Source organism: Octopus bimaculoides, chromosome 9 (assembly GCF_046866305.1).
Source record: "Octopus bimaculoides isolate indiv1 chromosome 9, ASM4686630v1, whole genome shotgun sequence".
Classification (NCBI taxonomy): domain Eukaryota; kingdom Metazoa; phylum Mollusca; class Cephalopoda; order Octopoda; family Octopodidae; genus Octopus; species Octopus bimaculoides.
Window position 1 is genome coordinate 40,751,648 of NC_142936.1, and position 13,745 is coordinate 40,765,392.

Consider the following 13,745-nt stretch of genomic DNA (forward strand, 5'->3'; position numbering starts at 1 on the left):
GTTAAAGGTTTTGGAGTGACATCTGGCACAAAGACAAGGAACACAAGAAGAATGCTGAATGATTGCAAGAACTGAAACAAACAGTAGTCTGTCTAAAACAGGTGGAACTAGTCATTTCAGTTAGGGAAGTGAAAGAAATCAATAAAAAACTGAGCAACTGTAAGGCCACGGTACCAGATGGGGTTCTAGGCTACTGGATCAAAAGATTTGGTGAATGTCATGCACGAATAGCTGTGCAACTCAACATCGTGTTAAATGCCGACCAAGTAACACCAGAGTGGTTGACATTGGGTAGGACTGTGCTGTGCCTGAAAACATCGAAAAAGGTAAGGAACATCTGGAAAAAAAATTGAGTCCTGCTACATAAGCAGAAGGGTTACAAGCGTAAGTGCAGAGGTACCAATGATCAACTCCTGATAGATAAAACTGTACTCAGAGACTGCAAGAGGAGGAAAAGTAACTGAGCCGTGTCATGGATCGACTATCGTAAGGCATACGATATGATCCCACATTTTTAGATTATGGAGTGTATGAACCTATTTGGTATTGCATCGAATGTTGAGCGATTGCTTGGAAACAGTATGGCGAATTGGAGAACGGACCTGACAGCATACGGAAGAAGTTTAGGTATAGTAGAAATTAGGAGGGGCATCTTCCAAGAGGACTGCCTGTACCCACTGATCTTCACACTACGCTTGATAACACTAACTCTGATTCTGATGAATGCAAAATCTGGGTATGTATTCAAAAGCTGCAAACAATATGTCAATCATTTGTTATTCATAGATGAACTCAAACTTTATAGTAAAGATGAAGCCCAAGTCAGTTCCCTCGTTGATACGGTGTATGCCTTCAGTACTGATATCGGAATGGAGTTCGGACTGAGAAAGTGTGCCTCTCTTAAAGGGAGGCAAAATCAAATGTATGGACGGGCTAACGATACCGTCGTGGGAGGTTATGAAGCAAATAGAAGACACGGACTTATAAGTACTTGGGGATGTTGGATATGAATAAATTGATGGAGAAAGAAATTGCAGAAAAATTTAAGGTGGAGTAGTTGCGCAGACTGAGACTGATCCTAAAGTCGAAATTAAATGGACGGAATGAGATCAAGGCTATCAACTTCTGGGCTGTTTTACTTCTTAGATATGGAGCAGGAGTAATCGCATGGACAGTAGACGAACTAAACAGTTTAGACAGAAAGACAAGGAAGTTGCTAACTAGATATGGGTCACTCCACCCAAAAAGTGACACAGACAGACTGTATGTACCAAGAGAAAAAGGGGGAAAAGGACTTATTTGATGCGAACACAGCATTAGAGCAGAAGAAAACAACATAGCATGGTATGTAAAAAATTCCACAGTACCGGTATTATTAGAAGTAGGAAGATCAGGTTTGTGTAGGATGAAAGATTGCAAAGATAAAGCATTATACAAGAAATTGTAAACGAATGAAACTGAAAATAGGTAGGTAAAGAAAAGAATGCATGGTCAATTTCGTAGAGATTTTGAAGATAAGGCACACAGAGAAAAAAGATGGCTGTGGATGACTAAATGTGATTTAAAACTGGAAACGGAGGCTCTCATCTGTGCTACCCAAGAGGAAGCACTAAGAGCAAACTACATAAAATACAGAATAGACAACACAGCAGAAAGTGATACGTGCAGAATCTGCGGACAAAACGGTGAAGCAGTATGGCATAATACCAGCCAATGTACGCCATTAGCCCAGAAGGAATATAAGAGACGCCACGACAATATAGCCAGGCTTGTCCATTGGACACTCTGCAACAAGTATGGACTTGACAGAGCAAAAATTTGGTACAACCACAAACCTGAAGGCATCGTCGAAAATAGAAATGCAAAGATCCTATGGGATTTTATGAGTCAGTGCGACCATGAGATAGAGAATAGGAAGCCAGACAATTTTAATTTGAGAAAGAACACAAACTATGCTGGATCATAGATATAGCATACCCAGCTGACAACAAGGTATACGATAAGGAAGAAAGAATAGTTGAGAGATATGACAGATTAGCTTGGGAGGTTAATCAGTTGTGGTCGATGAAAATGGTAGCAATAGTACCAATAATTGTCGGAGCCTAGGGAAGAGTGAGCAAAAATCTCGAGAAGTACGTGGAACAAATAGGTGCTGCAATAAGGGTGTAGCACTTGCAGAAAAGAGCATTGCTTGGAATCGCTCGAATACTCGAAGACTCTTAAAGCATACTTTAAGACTTTAGCTCTTATTTCAAGCTGGTCTATGCTTTTAAGCATCCTTACACTTCGTGTAAATTTGTAATTTATAGCTAGATAACGCTATTTGCCTGCGGACCACCTATGTTACTGCTGTTGATACCATCAATTTTAAATGTTATCCACAGATGATATTAACAATAGTGACATTTTATTTCAAATCTTAGTGTTTGAATGTTTTGCTTGTAATTTTTCTGCATCATGTACTGTTTTTTGTGCAAAACAAAACTAGTTGCACTGTCGGAGTTTAACGTGACGGTCTGGAATTTTTACTAGGTAGTTCGCACTGAAGAGGCTCACAGATTACATTTCCAAAAGCTGAAACCCGGGTATGTGGATGTCCTAAACTGCATAATCTCCTATTTTTGTGCTTCTGAATATGTTACTTCTTTCGTCTCCTCCCCCACTGTTTTACACTGTTATCTTGGTGCTTTACGATGGTTTAATTAAGACTTTAGCTCTTACTTCTAGTAGGTGTATGCTTTTAAGCATCCTTACGCTTCGTTCAAATTTGGATTTTAAAAATTATAATATATAAGCACGTGGCACATGCTGGATTGCTTGGTATTTATATATTTAATCTTGGCAAACCTGTTGATGAAGGCTCCACCTAGAAAATTATTTTATTTGCTAATATAGAGCCAGAAACCATGGTTTTTGGAAGGAAAAAAAACGTACAATACAAAGGTAATGTAAAAGTATACATCTACGGAACGTTTCTGAGATGTGTCTATTAAAATGGTGTAGTACTCATATTAGAAATTATACACTCCCTTCATCAGGATGTTCGTTGTACAGAAAGAGGAAAAAATAAAAATATAGAAAATATAAAAGCTTAGAGTGACATAATACAATATGTTAACATACAAGTAAAAACAACTGGACCCAAGACATTACATTTCTGATTCAGTTCGATTGCTTATTAGGCTGAGTTCTTTCGTTATCTTTGAATTTCTGGACATATCGAGGTAAAAAGCGCGCCATCTAAGTCTATCAATTCACTCGTTTTTTGTAGGAGAGTTTCTATATATATATTCTTGGGTAGGATCGGTATATTTCTAGTAGACATTCCCAAATGTCATTTCTCCATTTTATCCAGTCCGTTTTGAAGTGCTCAAATGAGCTAAATATCAGTGGCTAGAGCGTCGAGCTTACGATCGTGAGGTTGTGAGATCTATTCCTGGACCGGCCTGCGTGTCATGTTCTTGAGCAAGACACTTTATTTCACGTTTCTTCAGTTAACTCAACTGTAGAAATGAGTTGCGACATCAGTGGTGCCAAGCTGTATCGGCCTTTGCCTTTCCCTTGGATAACATCAGTGGTGTAGAGAGGGTAGGCTGGTATGTATGGGCGACTGCTGGCCTTCCATAAACAACCTTGCCCGGACATGTACCTCGGAGAGGAACTTTCTTGGTGCAATCCCATGGTCATTCATATATATATATATATATATATATATATATATATATATATATATATATATATATATATATATATATATATATAATACAAATGATATATGAGCATATGCATGTATACATCTATGTACATACCTGCATCTAAATGTATATATAGATGCATATCTGGGTACAGGACGTCAAAAGGCGTGGACAAAAAAGGAACGGGAACATAAACAATGCACAAAAACGGACTTTTTTACGGACAACAGAATGAACATATAGGAAAACAGACAGGCCACTTATGAAACTTTTCCTTCATCAGCTGCCTCTATTCTAAACTAGGCGTCTCGAAGATGAGGCAGAACCTTCTCTTAGAATAGCTCTTCCCGCGAAGTGGATTAACCTGCTAAGCGGAGGATTGCAAAGTAACAAACAAAAACCAAGACAGGAAAAATTAAACAGTGAAAACAACATTAAGGGCCGTTAAGCCGAACGAAATGAGATACTGAACGCTCTGATGTGACGAACTTGAGCGGAGAGAGATAGCAGTTCGTCTTGCCTTTATGCTGGCCGAAGGGAGAAAGGAAGAGGTGATATATATATATATATATATATATATATATATATATATATATATATATATATATATATATATATATATATACAGGGTGTCCACAAAGTCTGGCTACATGGAGTAAATAAAATCATAACGTAAACAATTAAATATAAGAAATAATAATTTCTTAAAGTATGTGTTAATCCCCATGTACCCACACTTTGTGGACACCGTGTATATATATATATATATATATATATATATATATATATATATATATATATATGTATGTATGTATGTATGTATGTATGATATACATAAGTACATAAGGATGTAAAATAAGGTGTTTACGAAATGACTAAAATGGAATTTCTGTCCATATGCTTCCAGCTTATATGTAACTTATTCAGCATGTGTACTTATAGTACACATATTGAATATCTCTGCTATAATAATATAGGGAATATGCAGGTGACTTTACAAATATAAGCATGCGCACGTACAACGCCACAGATTCATACGAGTGATGGAGTGAGAGTTTATTTGAACATCTCTTGCAATGGAACTAATATGCTGCAGGTGGACGGACAAAGGAAATTAATGCTGATGCATGTGAAAATTATGACAATAATTTATAAAGAAACGCTGTATCTATAAGTTCATTTGTATAATTATCTTCTGAACGACTACCGCTCTCAGAAGATTCTGAAGCAGTTATTCATGTAATCTAATTTTAGTTGCTATGGTTTGTAGGTAACTGCATAGATTATGGTATAATGTAGTTTTCTTATCCATGATTTAATAGGCTACTGATATCTGAAACTGTTTGGTATTAACATAGATAAGCTTGTATGAAATAAAAGAGAGTTTAGTTAGTTATGGAGTATAGACGCAGGGTTTGTATGTATAATTAGTAATCATCGCTTTACGAAAAACAAAGTGGCTTTGACGGAATAAAGAACATAATTGGATCCATTTGATCTCATTTATATATAAAAGAAAATATGCTACTAGGTAGAAAGTATTAAGATGCGAATAAAAATTTGAAAATACAGTTTAGTTAGAGACAGAAGTTAAGCTGATACTGGCAATTAATGGAATAGATTGTGAAAAGTTTATTGAAGCATAAATTTATTATCCTTGTTTAATATGTCCATGATCGATGCTCACTACAAATTAATATACGACATGGTAGCCTGTAACAAGTATTCAATTCATCACTGGCAGATTAATACAGTTAATCACGAGCCATAAAATACTTATGGCTAAATTATACTGATTTCGATGAAAGTGCATAATCCATTCTCTATTGACCTCGCCTCAAAGAATAGATACCCCTTCACTCTAAAAAGATATTATTCAGTAAAAGAAATTTCACACAGTTATTGCAAGGATCCTTCATTTATTCTAAGCCCTGTAAAAGAACTCGCAAGTTTGCCCCCCAGCCAGACTTTTTGAGATTCCCTTAAAGCTAAGGATTTTCAGCACTCCCTCGTATACTAAGATATATATGGAAACATGCTAAGATATATAAACAAATGTTCACAAAAAAGCCTCACAGGGTTCAGGAGAGGAGTATGTCGATTACATCGAACCCAGTGTTCAACTGGTATTCATTTTATCAATTCCAAAAGGATAAAAGGTAAAGTCGACCTCGACAGAATTTGAACTCAGAACGTAAAGACGGACGAAATGCCGCTATGGATTTTAACCGGCATGCTAAGCTCTCCGCCTTAGTCATAATTTAAATATTGACTTTTCTTAATTCTTAGTTTATTCAATCTTATATAAAATTACAATTACAAAAGCTTATATTTCCCGTGTGGTAAGTAGCTTGCTTACGACCACATGGTTCCGGGTTCAGTCCCACTGCATGGCACCTTGGGCAAGTGTCTTCTACTATAGCCTCGGGTCGACCAAAGCCATGTGTGTGGATTTGGTAGGCGGAAACTGAAACAAGCCCGCCGTATATATATATATATATATATATATATATATATATATATATATATATATATATATATATATATATATGTATGTGTGTGTGAGTGTGTGTGTGTGTGTGTGTGTGTGTGTATTTATGTTTGTACCCCCACCATCGCTTGACAACCGATGCTGGTGTGTTTACGTCCCCGTAACTTTGCGGTTCGGCAAAAAGAGACCCGATAGAATAAGTACTAGGCTTATAGAGAATAAGTCCTGGGGGCGATTTTCTCGACTAAAGGCGGTGCTCCAGCATGGCCGCAGTCAAATGACTGAAACAAGTAAAAAGAAAGGAAAAAGAAAGGTTTATTAAAATCAAAAATGAGATTCTTTGAAATTAGCAAATGCCTAATGCAATAGATTTTACCTGAGTTTATCAGGTCAAGTGAAAGAGAAGCTATTTTCATCTCGAGAAGACTAAACTCTACACATCACTAATATTAAGAATGATTAAGGTGGCGAGTTGGCAGAATTGTTAACACGCTGGGCTAAATGCTTAGCGGCATTTCGTCCGCCTTTATGTTCAAAGTTCAAATTCCGCCAGATCGACTTTGCTTTTCATGCTTTGGAGGTCGACAAAATTAGTGCCAGTTAAGCACTGGGGTCGACGTAATCGATTAACTCCTTCCCCCGAAAAAGTTAGTCTTGTGCTAAAATTTGAAACCAATATCAAGAACGATTGAAATAATAAGCGTAATTAATGTATCAATTGTGGTTTCAGTGATAATTATGCTTTCATTAAAACCATGAATAATTTTGCTAAACGTTGAAACTATACAATGAACAGACAAATTAGCAATAGTTTATTCGTTTTTATTGATATGTTTTCGAATGTCAATTAGTCATATGAGGTGTTATTCACAAAACAACGTATTCACAATGTGGCCGAAATATCCAGAGAAAACTAGTGAACGAATTCCAAGCCTAATTGCACCAAATCATCAATACTAATATCCACAAATTTGCTTACATTGTATGGCATGTTTTATTTTGAAAATAATATAGGTAATTGATCGATGTATTTACCATTAATATTTTAGATATTGTTTTGAATTTGTTGGAAATGCATTTTGAGTTAATTAAGATTAAGGATAAAACATAAACTGATAAGTTAAAAAAATTAGAACACTACATTGATCAAAATCATAAATGGTGAATATATTAAACACAGCGTTCAGCGTCAGAACTTGAACATTCGTAGATGAGGCATTTGACATCTTCTATATTTGCATACAATTGAATCGTTATTTACCGAAACTTAAAAACAATAGATTTATCCTAACAGAGCATAATAATTAAGAGAAAAAATTGTGATGGAGTAAGAGGATTAACAGATGCTAATACTACGAATGTGGCATAAATGATAGGAAAACTAGTGCACGAGGCCCTGATAGTATTAGTAATAAATCAAAAAACTTTAGCGTCGTTGAATCAAATTCATACGAAATATATACAAATATGACCATATACAGCAGGAGCTGGGAACTTCATCGACTTAAAAGCCATTTTATCTTTTGTAGCTCTATAATAATTATTATTATCATTATTATTTCTACTCTACGCACAAGGCCTTGAAAATTTTGGGGAAAGGGGGCTAGTCAATTACATCGACCCAGTGCGTCACTGGTACTTATTTCATCGACCCTGAAAGGACGAAAGGTAAAGTCGACCTCGGTAGAATTTTAACTCAGAACACGAAGACAAACGAAATACCTCTAAGCATTTTGTTCGACGTGCTAACGATTCTGCCAGCTCGCCTCCTTAATAATAATAATAATAATAATAATAATAATAATAATAATACCACCACCACAACCGCCACCACCACCACCACCACTAACAACAACAACATTAAATACCATGGTGCAGTAGAAGCTAGTGACTCTCATGGTTTCTGATCTTAACTAATTGGAAGTGTTATCATGTACATTGTTTTGTCTTGGAAGAAAGAAAGGGTTACAGCAAATATCCTGCTCAATATCAGAGATTTACTTGTCAGTTATTTGACCTTAACCAGTTGGGTATATCCTTTAGTAGCTGACGATATGTGCATCTCTGATCACGAGCAGAAGTAGTGGGGGAGCATTCTTTGGGGTTCGGATAATTCATCTTTGGAAACATGGGTACTTCGTTCAACATTCTTAAACAACCCTTATTCAGGTACCTTTTGAGCGGGATGGGCTACTCGATCTGAAGAAAATTCTAAATGGGCCCCACCTGCAAGGTCATGCGCTGTGTATCTTGATATGAGATCCCCATGTCGCGCACATATGGTTGTGATGCATGTGCCTGGTGTACCTTTATCAGACGGGTAGCCATGATGGGTATAATGGGCTTCGTATATTTTGCCCCTGTGTCACTCTGATGGCATACACTGAATAATAATAATAATAATAATAATAATAATAATAATAATAATAATAATAATAATAATAATAATGATGATGAAGAATAGCAGAGCTGCATACTTTATTTAAAAAAATGCAAAAACATGAATTTAATTAATTTTTCTTGTGCAATGCAAGTTTTAGTTTTTGATTTTATCAGCAATTACTTTAACGTCTGAATCATAAGTCGTGGCTTCTATTTTAATACAAGGCTTTGCTCAGATAACTTTGTGAGCTACTCTGATTTCATTAGAATCATTTACGTTAAAATTTGTAAATTGATCTTTTGCAGGTAGGTTGATCACAAAATCGATATAATATTCTATGTCAATTTTATTCCAATGTTTTTATTATTATCCGGTTTTGAATTCCAAACTTTGGACACCAGGTTGTCTGACCTCCAAATCTCTCGAATTTTGTTCCATTTCTTGTTTGGTCTTTTTTTCGCTAGTTTGTACTTCTGACGGTAGACTTTTTTGATTTGTTTTCGTATCTTTTTGTTTATTGTGACACAATTTCTTATCAGCTATATTGGTTATTTCTTTTCCAAGTTCAGACTAACTAACCTCTAGAAATGCCAAATGTTGTTGCTTTTGTTTTTAATTACTAAAATCTGTAACTCTTTTGCTGAATTCATTTTACTGGATTTCCGGAAATAGCTTTTGTTGATTTTTTTAAAGTATCCAAAACAATAAAAATGAGCTAATGTTTACTGTTTTGATGTCCTTCGCAGACAGTGGTAATTTTCCTTGAAGATATTTGTTATACAACTTTAAATGACTTACCATGTCCAACACGAATTACTTTTCCAGCCATTACGGAAACTTCTTGTTCGAAACAGTTATTATAGTTACCAATAAGAGGTTATATGAAATGTATTATTTATTTTATACAACATGTAAATCTTTTCAATGCATCATCTTTAGAAGCCAACTGATGTTATTATGTAGAAATAATTCTTAATAAGTCCAATCAACCTCTTCTAGTAATGGGCAAAATTATCAATGATTTAGATCTCTCACCATTACCTTCTTTACAATATCGATAGCAGGATTCATAGTACTAAATAATTTTGCAGAGAAAGTTGGAGCGCAGGGTGCTTCTTATCAAGTCAAATATGAATTCAACTAAGTATACCAAATATTTTTGTCCTTTATTCTCTCAGTAAAAGTTCATTAAATTATTACCGGAGGCCTTTAGCATAACTTCTTGACAACAATGAGATTTGTTCAACATTATTTACATTGTAAGACTTCACTGGAACTGAATTTATTTTATTGATCTGCTGTTCAGTAATACTCCATGTCAGAGAATTACTTTTTTTGTTCTTGTTCTTGCTGAGAGAAGAATTTGTATGAGTGGCTGAATTATATAAATTTTTGTTGCTGAAAGTGGAAATTAAACGCCTAGAAACATTTAAGATGGTATCTTTTTATATATATTCTTCTCCGGCAATTTATTTTCTCGACTTAACATTTTCTATCAAAATTATTACTGAGTTTTCAAACAATCTCAACCATGATAACAAATTTATTTTAGAACTACAGTGATATTAGCAGGCACGAATTTTTGTCAGCTAATAGCTAATCCTTAAAGTCTTTGACATTACTAAAGCAATAAAGAATCAAGCTTATGCTTGTTTGTTCAATTACCAATGGCTCACTCATCTTTATATACAACCGTGAATGAAATATTTGCAGAACCAACCAGCAATCATTGATATGCCAGACGCCAAATATCTACATGAAAATGATATATTTGTTTGTTCATAACATAAAAATATCAACACGGGCTAAAAAGGCGCGGGCTCTAAACTCCTTATACACAGAAAATGATATAGTTGAATATATAGTCTATAACTTACGTGAAGATATATTTAAAGAAAGGGCATGTCGAGCAACAGCAATATTTCACAATTGTACATGTGCATGCAGAGATATTGACCAGCTCTAGATCCTGAAAGCAAGATTCAGACCATTTATCAACATGAAGGGAGTCTCCTCTTTGTTACTTTTGAGAATAATTTTCATTAATAGTCATCAATTTTCTCTTCATTATGGTAATAATTTGTGCTGATTAAAGGCGGCGAGCTGGCAGAAACGTTAGCACGCCGGGCGAAATGCTTAGGGGTATTTTGTCTGGCTTTACGTTCTGAGTTCAAATTCCGCCGAGGTCGATTTTGCCTTTCATCCTTTCGGGGTCGATAAATTGAATACCAGTTGCGTACTCGTGTCGATCTAATCGGCTGTCCCCCTCCCCCAAAAATTTGTGCCTTGTGCCTAGAGTAGTAAAGAAAAGAATAATTTCAACTGATTAAACATTATTTTCCGAAAACGGTATTAAATATATTATCATGCACTTAACTATAAACAGTTAATGCAGAAGATATTTCTTCAGTCCTAATACAGAAAGTCCTTCAGAAGAAATTTAATATCTATATCCATCATTCATCCTCTGTAGAATAATACCACCGAACACATTATCTGATTGATAGAGAAATTTGAGAGAATAACACCGCTGTATAGGGTGGCTACATAAGGAATGTGTTTGGAGGCGAGAATTTACGCTGACCATCGTGCATGATATTAGTAGAAGTTGAAGTGTTTCAGCTTCCTTGGCAAATGGAAACCGAAAGCCCTGCACTAAGGACAGCCACTTCACTACTGTTCGGTTTTATATTTGTTCCAAGTAAGTCAGATGTTCACAGAAGAAAATTTTATAATCTGCACCTTCTACGATGTATCGTGTAAGGTGTAGGTTGTCGTCAATATACTTGCGGTTCTGCACGATCCCAGCCACTCTATTGAAATAGTAATAACTTACATACAGTACAGAAGTCTGAGGTTATAGCTAAAAACAAATTGAACTGCATGAATAAGAAATTTGAGTGAAAGAGGCGTAAAATTAGTAACATTATGTTCTGTACAGTTTTATTTCGACCACACGACACCAACATATTTTCATACAGCTAAGTTTTGTAGACAAACAATACAGACAGAAGCATATAAGTAAGAGAGGAATAAGAGAAATTCACCTTTCGTTGATACAAACAGCTCCGTAGTTGTCTACACAGTTTGGAACATACGTACATCGTTGTTAATCTCTGTTCATCCAAACGTCTTAAATGCTGAATTTTATTTTTAGCATAGGTCTATCTTCTTTTTATATATGAACACAAATACATATGTCGCTTTAGGCAAATAACGAAAGCGCATTGAATGGAAATATTATATGTTAAGATATAATCAGAAGAAAGTTGCCAAAAAGGTCAAAAGTCTTTGCTTCATGTATACTGATATGTGTTCGGGCGTATGTGTATGTATGTATGTATGTATGTATGTATGTATGTATGTATGCGTTTAGCTGAAATAAATTATAGTTTTTATTATTGATACTAGCTTCTTCGATATCATTACAAGCATTCACCTTCCTTGACATACAATACAATTCTATTAATAAATACTAAGAAAATTATCGATCACATATATTTGGTTCTGTATATTCTGAAGTTATTTGGTTTGTAGAAATATATGTCAGTCAATCTCAGATTTGAAAGATATCGGCTGTACATTTTAATCCAGAGGATTTTTAGAATATTACTCGTCAAATAATCTAAAACAAGGTCACACTAAGCGATATCAAAAAGTAATATCACACCAGTTCTGTAAAACTGTGTACTTGTATAGTATGTGTATGTGTAAAGCATCTATGAGATATATTAAGGAGAAAAATTCTTCTTCTTCTTCTTCTTCTTCTTCTTCTTCTTCTTCTTCTTATTATTATTATTATTATTATTATTATTATTATTATTATTATTATTATTATTATTATTATTATTATTGTTATCTTTGCACAGCTTATAACGCTGGAGATGTACAGCAGCGTCAGCTGTTCACTATCAGTGCACTAAGGTAACACCTCTTATTTTTCGAGCACCTTCCGGAGTATTCGAGCGGTTCCAAGCAGTGCTCTTTTCTGCAAGTGCTCCACCCTTATTGCAGCACCTATTTCTGCTCTGTCAAGTCCATACTTGTTGCAGAGTGTCCAATGGACAAGCCTGGCTATATTGTCGTGGCGTCTCTTATATTCCTTCTGGGCTAGTGGCGTACATTGGCTGGTATTATGCCATACTGTTTCACCGTTTTATCCACAAGGTTCTGCACTTATCACTTTCTGCTGTGTTGTCTACTCTGTATATTATGTAGTTTGTTCATAGTGCTTGCTCTTGGGTAGCACAGATTAGAGCCTCCGTTTCCAGTTTTAAATCACTTTTAGTCATCCACAGCCATCTTTTTTCTCTGTGTGCCTTATCTTCAAAATCTCTACGAAATTGACCATGCATTCTTTTCTTTACCTACCTATTTTCAGTTTCATTCGTTTACAATTTCTTGTATAATGCTTTATCTTTGCAATCTTTCATCCTACACAAGCCTGATCTTCCTACTTCTAATAATACCGGTACTGTGGAATTTTTTACATACCATGCTATGTTGTTTTCTTCTGCTCTAATGCTGTGTTCGCATCAAATAATTCCTCTTCCCCCTCTTTTTTCTTGGTACATACAGTCGGTCTGTGTCACTTTTTGGATGGAGTGTCCCTATTATTATTATTATTATTATTATTATTTTTATTATTATTATTATTATTATTATTATTTTATGTTTGACTTTTGTTTTGCATTTGTACAAGTTGGATCCAAGTCTCACCCAGAGACCTCAAGAGACAACAAGTTAGAAGTTCATGTAGGTGTTATGCCTAGGGTACCATATATTTGGATTTGTACAGTTTTGTTCAAGTGAATGTTTAAGAAACCATAAGAAAATTATGTGTTTGCTTTAAAATTTGAGATCACATAGACAGTATTTTACGTAGGATATGGGCAGTTCCCATGAGCACTATTTTTTGAACTTCAGCCATTTTGGGGTTTCCTGGAATCTGATCTAGGTAGTAATCAGCCCGTTTCGCTGTCATTCCCAGGGCACCTATGACAATCGGTATTGTTTTCGTCTTCAGATTCCACATTTTGCTAATTTCTATTTCAAGATCTTTATATTTGCTCAGTTTTTGGTAGGTCTTGACAGATACGTTTATATCGATTGGGACAGTCATATCAATGAGGAGGCATGATTTTTGTCTGAAGTCTTTCAGTATGATGTCTGGCCT